Raw genomic sequence first — 24,038 nt, 5'->3', positions numbered from 1 at the left:
ACTAAGGTTGTTGTTACTCAAGGTCTCTCTGCTGTTGCATTATGACAGTAACTGATCTAGAGTTGTCTCAAAGGCTCCTTAACAATGACCATGACTGGAGTCCACTCGAAACCTTCCTCGCTTAACATGTCTGGCAACTAATGGTGGCCACAGCAGGAATCTTAGTGGAGGCTGTTGGCAAGAACACCTACATGCCACCTCTCCATTTGGCTCAGGCATCTTCATGCTATGGCAGCTGGGCACAAAGGTCAAAATTCAAAGAGGGAAGGTAAAAAGTTCCCTCTAAATTGCCTTTTCTAAATTAGCCTCAGAAGTCCCATAGTTTCACTTCTACTGCATTCTTAGTCAAGGCAGTCATAAAAGCCTGTTCTGCCTCAAGGGAAGACTTTGAATCAACCTTTTGATGTGAGGACTGTTAAAAGAATTTTTAGACATGTTTTAAAACTATTACAATTTGAGGGAGCATGGCCAAAATGTCAGGACCCTGAACTCACTTCGTCCCACAAACATACCAAAAATCACAACTATCTACGAAACAACCACTGATAAAAAATACTGGAAACTACCACAAAAGATCACCTACAACTAAAGACATAAAGAAGGAGCCACAATGAGGTGGATAGGATGGGTGGACTCACAATATAATCAAATCACATACCACCCAGGTAGGTGACTCACACCTGATGAATTATATTACTGAGGTTCATCCACAGGAGTCAGAGATCTAAGCCCCACATCAGGCTCCCCAGTCTGGGGATCCGGCATTGGGAAAATGAGCCCCCCAGAGCATTTGGCTTTGAAGGCCAGCAGGGCTTAACTATAGGAGCCACACAGTATTGGGGGAGATAAAGACTGCACTCTTAAAGGGCACATACAAAATCTCATGCATATCAGTACCAGGGCAAAAAAACTATTTTGACAGAAACCTGGACCAGACCTATCTGCTAGTCTTGAAGAGTCTTGGATGGGTATGGGGTAAGCTGTAGCTTACCCTGGGGATGGAGACACTGGGGGCAGACATATTTGGGAACATTCAACAATGTGAACACAGCTGCTGGTGACTGCTATCTTGGCTCATTAGCTCCAAGACCTGGCCTCACCCAACAATCTGTAGGCATCAGTGCTGCAACACCCAAGGGCAAACAACTAACTGGGTCAGGACATAACCCCGCTCATCAGCAAGGAGGCTGCCTAAAGTCTTCCTGAGTCCACAGCAACCTCTAGACACACCACTAGACATGACCCTGCCTACCAGAGGGCCAAGGCCCAGCTCTATCCACCAGGGGGGAAGATACCAAAAATGAGATAACTATGATCTCACAATCAGCAAAACTATGAGGTCACCAGCAGCAAATCTTGGGACCAGCTGGGCCCTAGCCCTGCCCACCAGTAGTCCAGCGAAACCTTTGGGACACACTGGATCATATACAAAACTGTGTCAGGAACCACTCCCCCCTCCATCTGAAATGACCTCTGGGATCCCTGAGCCTTGCAGCCATACTCTACAAAATATCTCTCCCTGCCAGAAATCTGGCACTAACCCCAGGATCTGGCTCCACCTGCCAATGAGTGGGCAGTACTCCAGTCTTCAGTACCCTGACTCCATGCATGAGTGAGCCAGCACTAGCCCTAGGACTTCCTAGGGTTCTGCAACCAGCCACCTCATGACCAGACCTCCACTAAATAGCAGCAAGCAGCATCCACACAAGGCAGGCCCTGGCAACCAATCAGAACAGGAGCCAACCAAGCCTATAAGATCACTCATATTCAGCCTGCCACAACAGAAGGACCCATGCAGCCCTCTTATGGGGAACCTCTAGAACACACAACTTGGGTGATGAGAAGGTAGTGCACTTCTGGGACACATAGGATGTCTCCTACAGAAAGCCACTTCTCCAAGGTTGAGAAACATAACTAACCTACCATGTACATAAAAACAGAAACTTAGCTGAAATGAGGTGAGAAAGGAATATGTTCCAGACAAAGGAACAAGATAAAACTCCAAAAGAAGAACCAAGTGAAGTGAAGGTAGGCAATTTTCCTGAGAAAGAGTCCAGAGTAATAATCATAAAGATGATCGAAGGACTATGGAGGAGAATGGATGCACAGAGCAAGAAGTTAGAAGTATTAAACAAAGAGTCAGGCAATATAAAGAACAACCAAACAGAGATGAAGAATCCGATAACTGAACTGAAACTACACTAGAAGGAATTAATAGTGGAATAACTGATATAGAAGAATGGATCAGTGAGCTGGAGACAGTAGTAGAAATCATTGCCACTGAACAGAAAAAAGAAAAGAATGAAAATAAGTGAAGACATTTTAAAGAGACTTTTGGACAATATCAAGTGCACTAATATTTGCATAATAGAGGTCCTAGAGGAGAAAAGAGAGAGGGCTTGAAAATATTTGAAGGAAAAAAGCTGAAAATTTCCCTAACCCAGGAAATTATTCATCCAAGTCCAGGAAGCATAGAGTCTCATACAGGATTACCCCAAAGAGAAATATGCCAAAACACATTAAAATCAAAATGACAAAAATTAAAGATAAAGAGAGAATATTAAAAGCAGAATGGGAAAAGCAACAAACTATATTCAGGGTAACTCCCATTAGGGTATTAACTTATTTTTCAGGAGAAAATCTGCAGGCCAGAAGGGAGCAGTGGCATGATATATTTAAAGTGATGAAAGAAAAACCTACAACCAAGAATACTCTACCCAGCAAGAATCTCATTCAGATTTGATAGAGAAATCAAAATCTTTATAGACAAGTAAAAGCTAAAGGAATTCAGCACCACCAAAATATCTTTACAACCAGTGTTAAAGGAACTTCTCTAGGTGGAAAAGAAAAGGTCACAACTAGAATCAGGAATTACAAGAAGAAAAAGCTCATCAGTAAAGGCAAACATATGGTAAAGATAGGAAACCCCATACAAAGCCAATAGGGAAGTTAAAACACACAAGCAATAAGATTATCTGTATTCACAATAGCAAGCAGTTAAGGGATACACAAATTAAATGTAAAATATGATATTAAAACAAGTAATCATGAGAAGAGAATATCGGAAAAGCATTTGAAATGAGATATCAGTAACTTTAAACAATCATGTATATATACGATTTTTGTATATATATGCTTTTCATATATATGTGTTATACATTATGATGTCTCTCAACTGCTAAGTCAAAACCTCATGGTAATCATAAATGAAGAATCAGTGATAAACACAAACACAAGAAAGAAAAAGCAATCCAAATACAACATGAAAGATACTCATTGAATCACAAGAGAAAAAAGAAAAAAAGACATACAAAAAAAAAAAATCCAAAACAGTTAACCAAATGGCAATAAGAACATATCAATAATTACCTTAAATGTAAATAGATTACATGCTCCAACCAAAAGACATAGACTGGTTGAATGGATACAAAAAATAAAACCAGTAGTATGTTGTCCACAAAGACCCAATTCAGATCTAGGGAAACATAAAAACTGAACATGAGATGATGGAGAAATGTATTCCATGAAAACAGAAATAAAAAAAAGCTAGAGTAGCAATATTCATATAAGACAAAATAACTTTAAAATAAAACTGTTACTGGAAACAACCCAAATGTCCATCGACAGAAAACTGGATTAGGAAGATGTGGTATATATACACAATGGAATACTACTCAGCCATAAAAAAGAACAATATAATGCCATTTGCAGCAACATGGATGGAACTAGAGACTCTCATACTCAGTGAAGTAAGTCAGAAAGAGAAAGACAAACACCATATGATATCACCTATATCTGGAATCTAATATAAGGCACAAATGAACCTTTCCACAGAAAAGAAAATCATGCACTTGCAGAATAGATTTGTGGTTGACAAGGGGTTGGGGGAGGGAGTAGGGTGGATTAGGAGCTTGGGATTAATAGACACAACTATTGCCTTTGGAATGGATTAGCAATGAGATCCTGCTGTGTAGCACTGGGAACTATGTCTAGTCACTTACAATGGAGCATGATAGTGTGCAAAAATGGAATGTGTACATGTATGTGTAACTGGGTCACCATGCTGTACAGTAGAAAAAAAATTGTATTGGGGAAATAACTTAAAAATAATAATACCAATATAAAAGAAGATAATTGGATTTGAAACTGAAAAAAAAAAACTGTTACAAGAGATAAAGGAGGATACTACGTAATGATCAAGGGATCAATTCAAGAAAAAAGATAACAATTTTAAAGGTATATGCTACCAACATAGGAGCACCTCCACATAATAAGGCATGTTAACAGACATCAGAAGAGAAATTTACTGTAACACAATAATAGTGGGGGACATGAACACCATACCCTTATCAAAGGACAATTTATCCAGACAGAAAATCAATAAGGAAACACAGACTTCAAATGACAAATTAGGCCATATGGACTTTATAGTGTTCCTTATGAAAGCAGCAGAATACACATTCTTTTCATGTGCACATAGAACATTGTCCAAGATAGATCACATCTTGGGCCACAAAGCAAGACTTGGTATATTTAAGAAAGTTGAAATCATATCAAGTATTATTTCTGACCACACTATGAGATTAGAAATCAACTATAAGAAAAAAAAACTGCAAGAAACACACACACGGAGGCTAAAAAACATGCTACTGAATAACTACTTGATCACAGAAGAAATAAAACAGGAAATCAAAAAACACCTAGAGACAAATGAAAATGGAAACAAAACAATCTAAAACATGGGACACAACAAAAGAAGTTCTAAGAGGGTATTTACAGTGATAAAAATTTACCTCAGGAAATAAGAAAAATCTTGAACAAACAACCTAATCTTATACCGAAAGCAACTAGAGAAAGAAGAACAAACAAAACCCAAAGTTAGCAGAAGGAAAGAAATAATAAAGATAGACCAGAAATAAACATAATAGAGATGAAGAAAACAATAGAAAAGATCAATGGAACTAAAAGCTAGTTCTTTGTAAAGATTAAAAAACTTGATAAACTCTTACCAAGATTTGTCAAGAAAAAAAAGTAGAGGGCCTAAATCAAAATCAGAAATGAAAAAGAAGTTACAACTGACACAACAGAGATTTTAAAAAAAAGGATCATAAGAGAATACTATGAGCAACTATAAGCCAATAAAATTCACAGCCTAAGAGAAATAGACAAATTCTTAGAAAGGTACACGCTTCCAAGACTGAACCAAGAAGAAGTAGAAGATATGAACAGACTAATTATAAGTACTGAAATTGAATTTCTGATTTTAAAAATCTAACAAACAAAAGTCTAGGACGATATGGCTTCACAGGCACATTCTACTAATCACTTAGAGAAGAATTAACACCTATCTTTCTGAAATTCTTCCAAAAAACTGCAGTGGAAGGAACACTCCCAAACACCATTCTATGAGACCATCATCACCCAATATCAAAACCAAAGATACCACACACACAAAAAAGTAAAATTACAGGCAAATAGCATTAATGTATATAGATGTAAAAAACCTCGACAAAATACTAGCAAACTGATTCCAACAATACATTAAAAGGATTGCACACCTTAATCAAATGGGATTTATCCCAGGGATGCAGGGATTCTTCAATATCTACAAATCAATCAGTGTGATACATCACATCAACAAACTAAAGTATAAAAATCATTGATCATCTCAATAGATGCAGAAAAAGCTTTTGATGAAATTCAATATCCATTTCTGATTAAAAAAAATTTTCTAGAAAGTAGGCATAGAAGGAACCTACCTCAGCATAATAAAGGCCATATATGATAAACCTACAGCTAACATTCTTAATGGTGAAAAGTTGAAAACATGTCCTCTAAGATCAGGCAAAGAGAAGGATGTCCACTCTCACCACTGCTATTCAACATAGTTTTGGAAGTCCTAACCACAGCAATTATAGAAGGAAAAAAAATAAAAGGGACCCAAAAAGGAAAAGAAGTAAAAATGTCACTGCTTACAGATGACATGGTAACATAAATAGAAAATCCTAAAGATATTATCAGAAAAGGACTAGAGTTTATCAGTGAATTTGGTAAAATTGCAAGATACACAATACACAGAAATCTCTTGCATTTCTATACACTAAAAATGAAAGATCAGAGAGGGAAATTAAGGAAACAATCATATTTAACATCCAATTTAAAAGAATAAAATATCTACTCTGAAAACTATAAGATGCTATAGAAGAAATCAAAGATGACACAGATGGAAATATATACCATGTATATATTCTTGGATTGGAAGAATAAATATTGTCAAAATGCTATACTAACCAAAGCAATCTACAGTTTCAATGCAATCCCTATTAAAATACCAATGGCATTTTTCATAACAAGAATATTTTTTTTAATTTGTATGGAAACACAATAGACTCTAAATAGCCAAAAAAAAAAAAAAATCTTGAGAAAGAAAAATGGAACTGGAAGAATCAGGCTCCCTGACTTCAGGCTATACTTCAAAGCTACTGTCATCAAAACAGCATGGTATTGGCACAAAAACAGAAATATAGGCCAATGGAACAGGATGGAAAAACCGTAAGTAAATCCATGCATCTATAGTCCATTTACCTTCAACAAAGGAGCAAGAATATACAATGGAAAAAAGACTGTCTCTTCAATGAATAGTGCTGAGAAAACTGGACATCTATATGTAAAGGAATGAAACTAGAACATTCTCTATCACCACACACTAAAATAAACTGAATAGATTAAAGTCCTAAATACAAGACCAAATATTTTAAAACTCCTAGAGGAAAACATAGGCAGGCAGAATAATCTTTAATATAAACCACAGCAATATCTTTTTGGATCCACCTCCTAGAGTAATGAAAATAAAATTAAACAGGACATAATTAAACTTAAAAGCTTTGGCATAGCAAAGATTAAACCAAACAAATAAACAACCTTCAGAATGGGAGAAAATATCTGAAAATGAAGCGACCAACAAGGAATTAATCTCCAAAATATGCAAACAGCTCATATAGTTCATTATCAAAAAACAAAAAACCCAATCAAAAAAATGGACAGGAAATCTAAATAGACATTTCTCCAAAGAAGACATACAGATTGCCAAAAGGCACCTGGAAAGATGTTCAACATCGTCCATTGTTAGAGAAGTGCCAATCAAAACTACAATGAGATAGTACCTCACTAGTCAGAATGGCCATCATCAAAAAGTCTCTAAATGCTGGACAGGATGTGAAGAAAAGGGAACCCTTCCACACTGTTGGTAGAAATGTAAATTGGTGCAGCCACTATGGAAAACAGTAAGGAGGTGCCTTAAAAAACTAAAAATAGGAGTTCCCGTTGTGGTGCAGTGGTTAACGAACCCGACTAGGAACCATGAGGTTGCGGGTTTGATCCCTGGTCTCCCTCAGTGGGTTAAGGATCCGGCATTGCCATGAGCTGTAGTGTGGGTTGCAGATGAAGCTTGGATCCCACATTGCTGTGGCTCTGGCACAGGCCAATGGCTACAGATCTGATTGGACCCCTAGCCTGGGAACCTCCATATGCCGTGGGAAGCAGCCCTAGAAAAGGCAAAAAGACAAAAACAAAAACAGAAACTAAAAATAGAGCTTCCATATGATCCAGCAGTCTCACTCCTGGGCGTATATCTAGAGAAAACCATACTTTGGAAATATACATGGACTCAAATGTTCATTGCAGCAATATTTCCAATAGCCCAGATATGGAAGGAGCCTTAACGTCCATCAGCAGATGAATGGATAAAGAAGCTGTGGTACATATATACAATGGACTATTACTCAGCCATAAAAAGAATGAAATAATGTCATTTGCAGCAACATGGATGGACCTAGAGATTATTGTTCTAAATTAAGTAAATTAGACAAATATCAGATAATATCACTTATATGTGGAATCTAAAAAAGATGCAAATTAAATTATTTCCTAAACAGCAATAGATTCACAGACATAAAAAACAAACTTACGGTTATCAAAGGGGAAAGAGGGGGCGAGGGATAAATTAGGAGTTTGGGATTCAGATACATGTCTATATATAAAGTATATAACCAAAAAGGATGCACTACATAGCACAGGGAACTGTAATCAATATAATCAATATTTTGAAATAACCTATAATGGAAAAGGATCTGGAAAGGTGTAGATAAATTTAATCACTTTGCTGTACACCTGAAACTAACACAACCTTGTAAATCAACTATACAAACAAACAAAACCCTACCACTTCAGCTCCCCCTTTGTGTAGCTGTGAAGCATTTCCTGAAGGGAACTTGGCCGACTCCTCTTCATCACCACAATTAAATTCTCACTACTGCTGCTGATGTCATCCTCCCAGCTCAGGTGTTAGATGGAAGATGATGGGCACAGCAGATCTATGGTTACTGACTTAGAAATGGAGGTCTAAAAGGGTCCTGGTCCTAATCCCATAGCTGGGCTACCTCTGCCGGATAAATCACTGAAATCATAGAGTATTTGAAGCTAGAATGGCAAACCTTCCTGGAGCATCAGTTAACTTACATATATAAGAAGAGAAAATTACACAGGACTTTCAAAATATTAGTTTTTATATTAAAGTAAATAACCTGAATTGTAAATTTAAAATCAAAACTCAAGGAAACTTTCACTGGCCTAGGGTCCTTTGTGAGGCTCTCAGTGTTTATGTTCAGTTTCCCCTTATATGACATAGGCATTCTTGTGGAAAAGTTCTTGAAACACCAGATCTTTCACTTTGTCATTGAAAACCAAGATTAGAGTGTCAGCTTTTAGTAGAGGATTGGGGCTTAGGTATTACTGATCCTAAGATTCAAGCTTTAGTCTTCACACTTCTCTGACTTCCAGGGCTTTAAAGCAGGAAAACAATGGCTGTTACTTCTGCGGATGCTTGATTATCCAGGCCTCGCCTAAGTCCTACAGGCCCTTTCCTCACTTACCTTGTTCTTTCCTTCTGCCTGATTTTTAGTGTTTTTTCCTTCTTCTTTTTTTTGGGGGGGTGGGGGCAGGGGCAGCACTGTACCTGTGGCACATAAAAGTTTCCAGGCTAGGGGTTGAATTGGAGCTGCAGCTGCCGGCCTATACCACAGCCACAGCAACATGGGATCCGAACTGTACCTGTACCACAGCTCATGGCAATGTGGATCCTTAACCCACTGACCAAGGCCAGGGATCAACTCACATCCTGTCAGATTCATAACCCACTGAGCCACAATGGGAACTCCATTTTTTCCCTCTTGGTAGTATTAGATTATGGTATTTATTTATGGAGTTGTTGTTTGCTTATTAATTTCATGTATTAAACCTTCTTTTCTACCCACTTCTTTTTGTAACAAAGGCATTTTCCTTTTAGGAAAATCCTCCCTGATTTGATGTGGTCTTGTTATACCATACAACCATATACCCTCACCCCTGTCAAATCTCTGGCATCTCTCACCCTATTTCTGGACCACAGGTGAAAAACTGTTAACTAAACCAGCCAAATCAGGAAACCCACTTGTATCGGTTTCTATTGCTGCTATAACAAATTACCACAAATTTAGTGGCTTAAAATTTAAAAAATAAAAAATTCACTCTCTTACTGTTTTAGAGGCCAGAATCCAAGATAGGTGTTGGCTGGTCTGGTTCCATCTGAAAGCTCTAGAGGAGAATTTCTTTCCTTGGCTTTTTCAGCTCCTAGAGAAAACCTTCATTCTTTGGCTTATAGTTCCCTCCATTTTCAAAGCACATCAACTCAATCCCTGCTTCCCTTACCACACACCTTCTCTCTGATGCCTTAGTGCCTTCCTCTTATAAGGATCATGATTACATCATTGGGCCCACCTGTATGATCCAGGCTACATTACCCATCTCAAGATCCTTAATGCAATCACTTCTGCAAAGTCACTTTGGCCAAGTAAAGTAACATATTCACAGGTTAAAGAGATTAAAATGAGAGTCTCCTTGGGGTGGGGTCATTTTTCTGAATCCTACACCACCCACTGGGGAAGTAATCCATCCAAAGATGGACTTGTGACCTAAACAGGAAACTAAAGGTCTTCCCTGGGATTATTATTAGGATGGGAGGAGAAGTTATTTTTCTTGGGAGTGGCTAATCTTGCAGAAAATTATGTTGAGGCAGCTGGCCACTATCTTTATAGTTACGTGGAGGAAGTTCATCGGCAACAGGAGGGAGACCAGCCAAGTGACTGAGAATTGCAGCCAAGAACATGGCAAAAAAAGGGCAGTGAGGATAATATTTGAATCCCTGTAACCAGCCCCATGTCAAATTAGACCCACCTTGATTTCCCAGGCTTAGGGACCAGTACGTTCTCTTTTTGCTAGAGCTACATTGAGCTGATTTTCTGTACTAATGACTCCCCACATTTTTTTTTTTCTTAAATGATGAGAAGGGAAGGATGTGAGCACCAACTCAATCACTTTTCTGCTTTTTAAAATGGTAATAATTACTATGTTTGAGTACAAATGAGGTTGAAGCTGTCAAAATAAATCTTTATAAACATCAAGTTTTGTTTTCTTATATCTATGCTCTACCAAATGACAACTGAGAATTAGAAGTTAATTATATTTTTAAAATATGAATGTGACCATAACTAGATAAGTTATTGAAATGATAAATTTCTTGACACTTTGCCACTGTTTTTTTGTTTCAAAAAGGAAAGAAAAGAACAATTCTTTTTCATAAGAAGTCTATTTTTATTGGCTCCCTTGCCTAGAAGGAGGCAGGTATATTTTGTTAGCAACTTTTTGTCTTTAATGCCTGGAAATCTTTGTTTTGAAAGGTTAGGTCTCTCAAGAAATTACCATGGGCTTGTCCTAGGAGAAGGAGGCAGTATTGGGAAGCTGATGTTTAAAGAACAGAAGAGTGGTCTGACCTCAAAGTGAGGCCATAGAATGGTAGCTTACACTGGCAACATTCCTTCAGTGTGGAGGTTCTTTCCCCTTGAATTTGGGCTGACTTTAAGGATTCTTTTGCCCAATAGAACATGGAGGGAGCCATGCCTTGCCAGCCTCAGGCCCAGCTCCTTATAGGACTGTCAGTTTTTCTTTATTCTTTTTGGAAATCCTCCTGCTTTGGACCCAACCAGCATGGAAAAAGCGAGGACTAGAGCACCAAGTGATAAGAGGCTACATAGAGAAGCCCCTGAAGGAAAACAGAGACCATCTTGGACTTTCTAGCTCCTTTAGTCTTCCCAGCTAAAAACCCATTGCACAGATGTTCCCAGTCAATACCACGTGGAAGGAAGATGAGATTTTCCTAGCAAGATCTGCCCAAAATGAAGATTCATGAGCAAATATCTGGTGGTATTTTAGGCTTCTAAATTTATTTATTTATTTATTTTTGGTATTTTTTTAAATTTCCCCAATACATTATTTTTTTTTCTACTGTACAGAATGGTGACCTGGTTACACATACATATATACATTCTTTTTTCTCACATTATGCTCCATCAAAAGTGACTAGACGTAGTTCCCAGTGATAACACAGCAGGATCTCATTGCTAATCCATTCCAAAGGCAATAGTTTGTAGCTGTTAACCCCAAGCTCCCCAACTACCCCACTTCCTCCCCCTTCCACTTGGCAACCACAGGTCTCTTCTGTAAGTCCATGATTTTCTTTTCTGTAGAAAGGTTCATTTGTGTCATATATTAGATTCCAAATATAAGTGATATCATATGGTATTTCTTTCTCTTTCTGATTTACTTCATTGAGTATGAGAGTCTCTAGTTCCATCCATGTTCCTACAGATGGCATTACTTTGTTATTTTTTATGGCTGAGTAGTATTCCATTGTGTATATATAACACATCTTCCTAATCCAATCATCGGTCAGTGGACATTTGGGTTGTTCCCATGTCTTGGCTGTTGTGAATAGAGCTGCAATAGACATGCAGGTTCATGTGTCTTTTTTAAGTGAGTTTTGTCTGGATATATGCCGAAGAATGGGATTGCTGGGTCATATGGTAGTTCTGTGTATAGTTTTCTAAGATACCTCCATACTGTTCTCCATAGAGAACAATACCAGCTTCCATTACCACCAACAGTGCAGGAGGGTTCCCTTTTCTCCACATCCCCTCCAGCATTTGTTATTTGTGGACTTATTAATGATTGCCTGTCTGACTGGTGTGAGGTGGTATATCATGGTAGTTTTGATTTGCATTTCTCTTAACAATCAGTGATGTCAAGCATTTTTTCATGTGCTCGTTGGCCATCTGTATATCTTCCTTGGAGAAATGTCTATTCAGGTCTTTTGCCCTTTTTTCAATTGGTTGTTGGCTTTTTTGCTATTGAGTTGTATAAATTTGTATATTTTAGAGATTAAGCCCTTATCAGTTTCATCATTTGAAACTATTTTCTCCCATTCTGTAAGTTATACCCATCCTCCTTAAACTTTTTCAAAAGGTTGAAGACAGAACATTCCCAAAGACATTCTATAATACCACCATCACCCTAATTCCAAAACCAGACAAAGATACCACCAAAAAAGAAAACCATCAACAAATATCTTTGATGAATTTAGATGCAAAAATTCGCAACAAAATTTTAGCCAACTGAATCCAACAACATATCAAAAAGATCGTATGCCACAACCAGGTGGGATTCATCCCAGCTTCACAAGGATGGTTCCACATAAGCAAATCAATCAATGTCATACACCACATTAACAAAAGAAAAGTCAAAAATTACGCGATCATCTCAATAGATGCAGAGAAAGCATTTGACAAAGTCCAACATCCATTCACGGTAAAAACTCTTACCAAGGTGGGTATAGAGGGAACATACCTTAGCATAATAAAAGCCATTTATGACAAACCCACAGCAAATATAGTACTCATTGGAGAAAAGCTGAAAGCTTTCCCACGAAAATCTGGAGCAAGATAAGGATGCCCACACTCACCACTGTTATTCAACATAGTATTGGAAGTCCTAGCCACAGCAATCAGACAAACAGAAGAAATAAAGGGCAGCCAAATAGGAAGAGAAGAGGTAAAACTGTTACTGTATGCAGATGACAGAATACTATACATAGAAAACCCTAAGGACTCAAACCAAAAAACTACTTGAACTGATCAACAAATTCAACAAAGTAGCAGGATGTAAGATTAACAATCAGAAATCAGTCCCATTTCTGTATACTAAAAATGAAATATTAGAAAAGGAATACAAAAAATACAATACCTTTTAAAATTGCACCCCCAAAATCAAATACCTGGGAATACACCTAACCAAGGAGGTAAAAGACTTATATGCTGAGAACTATAAAATGTTAATCAAAGAAATTAAAGAAGATGTAAAGAAATGGAAAGATATTCCATGCTCCTGGGGTGGAAAAATTAACATTGAAAAAATGGCTATACTACCCAAAACAATCTAGAGATTCAATGCAATCCCTATCAAATTGCCTATGACATTTTCACAGAACTAGAACAAACAATCCAAAAATTTATATGGAACCATAAAAGACCCAGAATAGCCAACGCAATTCTGAGGAACAAAAACCAAGCAGGAGGCATCTCTCCCAGACTTCAGGCAATATTACAAAGCCACAGTCATCACAACAGTGTGGTACTGGTACCAAAATACACATGCAGACCAATGGAACAGAATAGAGAACCCGGACATCTAGGGTCAATTAATCTTTGACAAAGGAGGTAAGGGCATAAAATGAGAAAAAGACAGTCTTTTCAGCAGGTATTGCTGGTAAATCTCAACAGCTGCATGCAAATCAATGAAACTAGAATATACCCTCACACCATGCTTGAAAATAAACTCAAAATGGCTTAAGGACTTAAATATAAGGCAAGAGACCATCAAACTTCTAGAAGAGAACATAGGCAAAACATTCTCTGACATCGACCTTATAAATATTTTCTCAGATCAGTCTCCCAAAGCAACAGAAATAAAAGCACAAATAAACCAATGGGACCTAATCGAACTGACAAGCTTTTGTACAGCAAAGGAAACCAAAAAGAAAACAATAAGCTATTAAGTTTAGAAGCTACTTATTATGCTGCGAAAGATAACTGAAACAAGTAGACTGTCTAAGGTTTTGAATAAGGGTGGGTAACATGGTGGCTGAGGCTTGCATCTTCAGTGTATCCTAGAAGTAACAGAACCTCACAGTCAAGGATGCTGGTGGTTATTAGGAAACTAAGCACCCACTGCCCATCAGCAGGAGCCATGGAGAAAGTTTCCATGGCCACGTTTGGTACAGAGGAAGGTGGAATTAGATAGGTTGGATCTTTGGAAAAGTTATTTAACATCACTCCTCAATTTTTCTCCATCCTGTCTGCCTGGAATTTATATGTCATGAGTGGAGCTCCAGCAGTCACTTAGGATCATGAGACAAATTTGTAAATGAAAGCTGTGTACTTCAAGAGGAGAAAACTAGAAGGATCCTGGGAATTGGAAGGCTTAGTGGAGATTCCACATCTGGATTCCTTACTTCCAGACTTTTCTCACTTGATAGAATAACTGTTATTTCTTTAAACTTTTTTTTTTTTGCTTTTTAGGGCCACCCATGGCATATGGAAGTTCCCAGGTGAGGGGTCTAATTGGAGCTGCAGCTGCCAGCCTACACCACAGCCACAGCAACATGGGGCCCAAGCTGTCTCTGTGACCTATACCATAGCTTATAGCAATGTCAGATCCTTGACCCACTTAGCAAGGCCAGGGGTTGAACCAGCATCCTCATGGATACTAGTCAGGTTTGTTTCCACTGTGCCACACCAAGAACTCCTCTTCTGGCCATTTTAAGTCTCAGTTATGTACAACTGAAGTCTTTTCCTGATACCTCCTAGAAAGTGACTGAGGTTACATTTCCCACAAACCTTAGGGGATTATAAAATGAACAATATTTAATAGGATTTAGAAAAGTAATGCGATGTTTCCTCTACTTTTTTTCAAGAAGCAGATCATTTAGGAACAGGTCTTTGGAGAATAGTAGCTTAAGAGCCTATAGAGATGTTATAGGCAATCAGGTTTCTCTTACACACTGAAGATGGTCTGAGGAAAGCTTGGGATTTAAATGGATGTAAACCTGGGTTTAAATCCTACTGCCAACTCCTTGGACAAGTGACTTAATCTCTCCCAACTTCAGTATTCCTATGTACAAACGGGGTGTAAGGCACTTCACTGAGATTTTGGGAATGGTTTAATGAGTTACCATATAAAACACAAATTACACTTCCCAGCATATAGGGGAGTACTCAGTGAATGAGAGTGTTATGGATTTTGTATAATGGAGAGAAAGGAAATTTACACAGAAAAGAAAAAAGGAAAAGCAGAGGGACACCAGTGAGCCCAGTGAAGAGATACAAAGATAATGATTTTCAAAACTCTGCTTCTTGTAGATCTTTACCCTCCCACAAAACAAAGCAAGGAGATTCTATATCTAGCAAGTTACTAAAGCAGCTATTAACCCAAATATCCAGCTATATGTCCATGATATGAAGTGAAAACAAAATCTCAAACCTGGGCAGTTGTAAAGAAAACAAGTTGGTCCTAGGGAAGAATCCACTTTCAGTGATTCCTTCAGTGAATATTGACTGAGCATTTCCAGGGTTCTAAGTCCTGGGGATATAGTGGAGAAGACAGACCCAGAGTCTGCCCTGGAGAAATGTTCATTCTAGCTACAGAGGCAGGCAATACAGGGTAGATTAGAGTATTTACAGTCAGGAACTGAGGTGTACATGGAGGAAACAATGAACAGGTGAAGAGATGGAGAGGAGTGATAAGGTAGGAAGAGTGCTTTTTAAAAACAGGCTCTTCAGGTCCAAAATAGTATTTAAGATAATGTAAATTAAACACATAGGGAGTGCCTGTTGTGGTGCAGCAGAAACAAATCCAACCAGTATCCATGAGGACTCAGGGGCTTGATCCCTGGCCTTGCTCATTGGGTTAAGGACCCAGCGTTGTTGTGAGTTGTGGTATAGGTCGCAGATGTGGCTCCCGAGTTGCTGTGGCTGTGGTGTAGGCTGATAGCTACAGCTCCAATTTGACCCCCATCCTGGGAACTTCCATAAGCTGTAGGTACTTCCCTAAGAAAAATAAATAAATAAATAAATACGTAAAGACTTAAAGTTGCTTGATTACTTTATCTTCAAATGACTGTGGGTATTGTATGAAGGGTCATGGAAGGAGATGCTTATCAATCATTTTCTTCTCCATAGAAAGATTTGACAAAACAGGTCCTGAATGCTTTGTTACTCTAGCACTTACTGAGTGCCCTTGGACTACTTATGCAATATCTCCAAAACATCAGTTTTCTTGACTGTAATTATGAGACCATGGTAGTCACTTCACAAGGTTTGTGGGAAGATCAAGTTAAAATATTAAGATATGTGAAATGCTTGGCATACTCACAAAGCTCAAGGAATATTTATTCATTTCTCTTTTTTGGGAGAATAGGATTTACCAAAAAGAAAGTGATTCAAAGTAAAGCCAGATAGATCATTTGTGGTAAGACAAGAATTCTTGATTGTTGGGGTGATGACTTTGAAATTGAGCCTCTGATGATGTTTGTGGATTATTGAGACTTTGGAAGGGACAAGACACTTTTGTATCCTTTAATTAGAATGAAGACCGTGGGTGGGGTCCAATCATGCCTTCACATTCTCCCTAGCTCTGAGGTTCTAAATTTGGCTTCTGCCCTTTCTTTTTTAGCTAGAAGTCAGAGGCCCCTGGATGTGAGTTCACTGACTTTTGCAGGCCTGTCTGCATTATAATCATCTGGGAACATGTTATAAAAACAGATCCCCTGGTCCCAGCTCTAGATATTTTGATCTGGCAGATTGGGGGGGGGGTTTGCAAATGTCACTGAGTCAGATTGTATCAAATTCCTTTTTAGGTTGTTCATTTACTGACAACGAAATGGTTATTCAAGTCCCATATATAATCTTTGCTTTAAATCCGTAAAAGGAAAATGATAAAAAGCCATAGCAATTCTCTCCTAACATTTTCCCTACAAAACTTTCTACATCCATTTGTATCTATTTACTATTTATTTAAAGACAGAATCTCAAAGGCATATTTAAATTTTTGCTGCCATCTTCAAGTGGATTGTATACAAACCAGTAGTTACTTTTCTAGGCCCTTTTCTTTTATGAATTTTAGCTTAGAAAATAACAAAACTTTATTACACTTAGCCAGACATTTAAAATTCATATTTAAGGACACTAAATATGAATTTTTTTAAGTAATTACCATTGGTACAATTAACTGGAAAAAAATAACTGAGAAAAAAAAGCTGCATCTCTTCCTTACACTGTACACTGGCATAAATTTCAAATGGACAAAATGTATATATAAATTTAAAATGTATATATAAAAAGGAATGTAAAAAAATGAAACGGAGTTCCTTGGTGGTCTAGAGTTTAAGGATCCGGTGTTGTCACTGCTATGGCTCAAGTCACTGCAAGCTGGATTCCTAGCCTGGGAACTTCCACATGCCACTGGCATGGCCCATTAAAAAACATATTAAACAAAAAAAGAAACCATATAATTACTAAAAGGACACAATGATAAATTTCTTTATAAGATTTGAACAGGGAAGCTCTTTCTATGATTTAAATTCAGACTCTCTAAAAATTAGCTAAGTAAAAATAAAAAATTCACAATGGCAAAAAAATTCACCAGAAATGTATTAAAAAGCAAACAACAAACTGGGAAAAAGCTCTTCAATTTATATTACAAATGAGAACTAACTTCTGTAACACCAAGAGGGCTCCTTTAAATGAAAAAGTACACATAATTTTTGAAAAATTGCAAGGCATAGGAATGGTCCCAAAAACTTACAAAGGCTGTTCAAAATTCCTCATAAAAAAATAAACTAAATTAAATTAAAAGTATATTAAGATCTGTTTCTCACCCAGCCAAATTGATAAAAATCTGTTAGCCTTCAAGCACATTCCTATGTTGCTAGTGGGAATGTAAATTTGGTACAACCCCTGTGGAGAGTAATTTGACACTAACAATCAAAATTATAACTGCATTGTAGAAATAGACCTGCAGACAGCGAAAATAAACAGTTTACTAAAGATAAAAAGGGCAGGGGAGGGATAAACTAGGAGTTTGGGATTGACATATACACAGTGCTATATATAAAATAGATTAAAACTTCATTTACCCTTTGACTTGGCAAGCCCACTTCTGGATATTTATCCTATAGATATTTTTTTCCCTTGTGAAAGATGACGTGTGTATGAAGCTTTCGGTTCCATCATTATGCACTGAAACAGTCCAAGCATCCAATAGGGAGGATGGTTAAACATCTCATGTACATTCAAACAATGGAATACTTTGCCACTGTAAACATGTGGACGCCAGTCACGGAAATGGAAATCCTCCAAGACATGTGGTTCTGCAAAGAAAGCAAGACCCAGAGCAGCATGCCTAGGCTAACTTTTGGGTAGGAAAGGGGGAAAAAAGAGTGCACATTTCTATTACCTTATATTTGAATTTAAAATCCTTGGAATAAATAAACGAATAAAATGGGGATGAAGGGAGCAAGTTAGCTTTAGGAATGTGGGGCATGAGTCTTTGTTGTACAATCTCCATGTGGCTAATAGTTTTATTTGAAAGAAAAATACCTGATAGTAGTTTTTAACATCAGTTCTAGCAATGGAGGAGACTTTTCACTGTGATCCTTTTTATATGCTTTTGTTTCATGAACGAGGAGACTATAACGACTAAAATATCAAATAAAATGTAAAAGCCTTTGTGAAAAAGCAAGAATGTGCAGATTTCATTTGGATAATTTGTGTTTTAAATGAGAAACACTTTGGTCCAATTAAAGTGAGGTAACTGCAGACCATCCCACACCAAACACGAGAGGAAAACTCACCAAGGATATTTATAATAAACAGGGAACTTAAGATCATTTTTCTAGAATGAGAGTGCACCAGCCATGAAATATGAATGCTTCAAGATTCCCCCCCGCCCCCAAGAGAGAGAAATCCATCCAGTGCAATGTTATTACAAAGAGACAAAAAACCACAAGAGAAGGTGTTACTAGACCTCACCTATGTACTTTGGCTACAAGTAACAAAAAACCTTTTCATAGACCCATAACCAGGAGGAAGCAGGCCTCTGACACTGCTTCAGAGACTGAAAAATGTCACAGAATTGCTTCCAAAGCCCCATACATGAGCAGACATAAAATAGAAGCCCCTTGGCAGAAGAGAAAAAGGAGGAAATGTGTGCCAGCCATTGTTTTTACAAGAAAAAAACAGTAGCTTTGCTGAAATCCCCCAGCATGCTTTTTCTCACCTCATTGGCTTATCTGTGTCACATACCCATTCCTAAATGCAAGGGGGATAGGTTGGAAAAGGGAGTATTCTGCTTGCCAGCTTCTGTGGCAGGAGCAGGAAGAGAGAGAGCAACAGTGTCTGCTCAGCTGTGAAGGGCAGGCCACCTGGTGACAGGTACACTGCGCTGTAGCCTCCTCACCCCACTGCTCAGGGTGGTTCCAGAGTGAGTCAGATCAGCTGCCCAGCAGCGGCCTTATTGGAAACTGATTTTCCCTATATTGAAAGAGGATGAAACAAAAGATTTCTTTGAATTTCCTGGGCCCAGCTGTTTTCTGCACCTGTAAAATGTAGTGCCCTTTCTAAGAATACTATTCAAACCCCACACTCATATTAGTTATTATTATGATATTTTAAAGTTTAAAAATAACTATCAATACTGGTTGCTGCAGCTCCAATTTGACCCCTAGCTTGGGAACCTCCATATGCTGCAGGTGTGGCCCTAAAAAAATAAAAGACAAAAAAAAAAAAAAAAAGAATGCATAGCATAGCAAATATAGGCAACAATATTGTATTATAATCAAACTTCTTAAGAGACCAGGTCTTAATTATTCCAGTCATGAAAAATAGATGGCAATTATGTGACACAATGGAGGTGCCAACTATCACTATAATGGCAATTGTAATACAGTATGTGTATCAAATCAGCATATAGTACACTTTAAATTTACACAATGTGGAGTTCCCGTTGTGGCGCAGTGGTTTAAGAATCCGACTAGGAACCATGAGGTTGCGGGTTCGTTCTCTGGCCTCGCTCAGTGGGTTAAGGATCTGGCGTTGCTGTGAGCTGTGATGTAGGTCACAGACGTGGCTCAGATCCCGCATTGCTGTGGCTCTGGCAAAGGCCGGTGGCTATGGCTCCTATTCAACCCCTAGCCTGGGAATGTCCATATGCTGCAGGAGCGACCCTAGAAAAAGGCAAAAAGACAAAAAATAAATAAATAAATTTACACAATGTTATGTCAAGTACATTTCAACAAAAAAAGCACACTTATAAAGAAGTTTCTAAGAACCCTATTGAGAACAATGTTATACCAGTGAATACGAGTTACACCCATTCTGTAATGCTCATATAGAAAAGCATTTAAGAACAATTATGATACAGACACAGAGAACAGAGGGGTTGCCAAAGGTGGGGGAGGTAGGGGAAGGATGGACTGGGAGTTTGGTTTAGTACATGCAAACTATTACATTTAGAATGGATAAACAACAAGGTCCTACTGTAGAGCACAGGGAACTATATTCAATATCTTATGATAAAACATAATGGAAAAGAATATGAAAAAGGATATATATAGCTGACTCACTTTGCTGTACAGCAGAAATTAATATAACATTTTAAATCACCATACTTCAATAAAATAAATTAAAAAAATAACTATCAATAAGCACTTCAAAAATCTTTTGAGAAAGTCTCTCTGCTGAATATTCCAGTGGTCAGAGTGGCGCATTCTTTAAGAATCTCCTGATGACATCTGTCTGACTTGAGTTACACATTCTTTAAGAATCTCCTGATGACATCTGTCTGACTTGAGCACTTTTGGCAGCTTGGAAGGCAGTTCTGATCACTTACCAATTAAAGATTTGCATATGGGAGTTCCTGTCGTGGCTCAGTGGTTAACCAAATCCGACTAGGAACCATGAGGTTGTGGGTTTGGACCCTGGCCTTGCTCAGTGGGTTAAGGATCTGGTATTGCCGTGAGCTGTGGTGTAGGTTGCAGATGCAGCTCGGATCCTGCGTTGCTGTGGCTCTGGCAAAGGCCAGTGGCTACAGCTCCGCTTGGACTCCTAGCCTGGGAACCTCCATATGCCGTGGGAGCAGCCCAAGAAATGGCAAAAAGACAGAAAAACAAAACAAACAAAAAAACCCCATAAAGATTTGCATATGACCTTTCAGCTCAACCAAACAATTAGTGTAAGCCAAGACTTGTAACATGGAAGTGAATAGTTTTCATTAATAAATATAATTTTAGGAAGTTATTGTTGTGGCCCCAGTGGTAATGAGCCCAACTGGTATCCATGAGGATGCGTGTTTGATCCCTGGCCTCTCTCAGTGGGTTAAGTATCTGGTGCTGCTGAAAGCTGTGGTGTAGGTTGCAGACATGGCTTGGATCCTGTGTTGCTATGGTGGTGGTATAAGCCAGCAGCTGCAGCTGCGATTAGACCCCTAGCCTGGGAACTTCCATATGCCACAAGTGCAGCTCCCAAATGCAAAAAAATAAAATAAAACAGTAAGTATCTGACTGCAACAGCTTGGATTACTGCAGAGGCACGGGTTCAATCTTCCACCCAGCACAGTGCGTTAGGGGATCCGGCATGTAGCATCGGTTGTAGCTGCAGCTTGACCCAGAAACTTCCATATGCCATGGATGTGGCCATAAAATTTAAAAAATGTTGTTGTGAAGACTAAACGAGTTAATGTATGTAAAATATCATGGAAAAATAATGCAATATGCTGTTGAGGTTATGAGGTGGACTCAATACCCTTCTTCGCAGCCCAAATTCTGAGCTAGTTAAAATACAGTAAAGTTAGTCCCTGAAGGACTAATATCAGCATCAGCAATGAGGAAGCCTAGGTTGCAAGACACAACTTAGTCTGACCAATAAAATGGACTTGCAAACAACCTCCCTCCTCCCTTTTTTTGTCCTTAGAACAATCTATCTGGGAAAGTTTTGTTTTAGAGTAGACACTTAACCCAGGGTCCTAATTGTCCCTGGTCCAGATGCAGAGAAAAGAGAAAAGGCTTGCTGTCTTTGTTCATTCTCACTTTTGATGTATATCTCCATTTAAGAAATGTTGACCCATGGCTATTACGACAGCCACTGATAGCACCATCTCCAAGGAGAAGAGTCCAGAGTAAGACAAGAAGTGGGAAGTATTGAGGGGATATCTTTCTCATGCGAAAAAAAAAAAATAATAATAAGGAGAGGGGAAGAAGTGTTTTCCTTAAGATTTTCTAAATGCTCAATAGGAGGTCCTCTTCTTATCTTTGATATGTGGAACCCTGACAACTTTTAGCTTGAGAGCCCTTCCATTGATTTCAGGATGAGCCCTGCCCAATACACTCAGTATCTCCCCCAAATGGAATTCTGCAAACTGGGTTCTATAGGATTCTAAAACAGGAGCTGGGAAAACTGGATTCCAGACTCAAATAATTTTAGGAAAATATGGATTAAAGAATGAAATAGATTTCTTCACCACAGGACATCTCAGTCTTTTATATGCTAATGTGCTTTTGACATGCTGATAAATGTATATAATGAACATCTCTATTTCAAACTGATCCGTGCTGGTACAATTTTCTCCTAGCATATTTATTAAAATTTTAGAAACAATGTTCTGGGGTTGACAGAGAAAGGCTAATTTAGGTTAATTTAAAATCAACCAATCCAAATACTCAGGGAAAACAACATTACTGAATATTGTGTGTGTCAACTCAATACCGACTTAGCCCAAAAACAATGAACAAATTGAAAGCAAAGCAAAGTACATTTTATGACATACTTCTGCCTTAAAAATATTGCTTTTTTGGAGTCCCATCATGGTTCAGCAGTATCAAACTCAACCTATCCATAAGGACATGGGTTCGATCCCTGGCCTTGCTCAGTGGGTTAAGGATCCAGCGTTGTGGTGAGCAGTGGTATAGGTTGCACGCAGATACAGCTCAGATCCCTAGTTGCTGTGACTGGGGCGTAGGCTGGCAGCTGCAGCTCTGATTCGACCCCTAGCCTGGGAAATTCCTTATGTCGTAGGTGTGGCCCTAAATGGATTTACAAAACAAAATTGCTTTTTTGTTTTTTGACCCAGAAAGACAAATAAAACTTGTTAAGCAAATTCTCTCTTAGGCACAACTTTATTCTTTTGTTCAGTTTGGCTTCCAATGGCCTTTGCCATTAGCAGCCCAGCCCTCCTTTCTGAAAGTGAGCTGGTTCCTGCATATGGGCTGTAATAAACACTGTTGGGAAGGAGGAAGTATTTGAATTTGAGGGCCCATTAAATTTAGGTTTCTAATAAGAGCAAAAGATTCTTTAAAAACTGGTTTTTACCTGGCAGTTTATTGCTTGCTTTCTGAAGTTTTCTTTATATAAACAAGAAAATTAGAAGCCATATACTGCCATTTCTTCTATCATTCTTGTTCTCCAATGTTGTATTAAAAGTCATTTGTTAAATCCTATTATTTCTAGTTTCATTCAGTTTATTCCAGCTTTGGACTTGGCAGGTACAGTAGTCTAACCGGTTTCTAAAACTGTGGATAATTGTTCTTGTGGTTTATTTGTATGACACCCTGTTTTAGCTGAGATGTTCTTGTTAATAAAAATACAAAAAAAAAAACAACAAAAAAACCCCAAAAAACACAGCCATGGATATTTACAGCATGTGCCAAGCACATTATTTCATTTGCATTCCACAAATATATTCAGAAATAGATTCAATTATTTTGCTTATTTCATAGATGGGGACTGGGGCTTATAGAGAGGCTAATAGTTGCTGAGGCCACCCAGGTGGCACAAAGCAGTGGCTTGATGGGAACTCAGGCTGTCTGCACCACATTCTAGCTTTAACCTCCACGTCTAGTTTAAGAGTACTTGGTGAAACAGTTCTCAAAACCCATCTGGTCTTCAAGATCTTTGCAGAATTTGTGTGACTCCAAACCAACTTTGTTTACTGTTCACATGAATGAGTATATTTGGTAACTCCTGGGGCTCCCTCAATAATTTAAAAACCATAATGTCCAAACT

This window comes from Sus scrofa, chromosome 13, assembly GCF_000003025.6.
Source record: "Sus scrofa isolate TJ Tabasco breed Duroc chromosome 13, Sscrofa11.1, whole genome shotgun sequence".
Taxonomy (NCBI): domain Eukaryota; kingdom Metazoa; phylum Chordata; class Mammalia; order Artiodactyla; family Suidae; genus Sus; species Sus scrofa.
The sequence above is the reverse complement of the archived record's forward strand: the minus strand, read 5'-3'. Positions refer to the sequence as shown.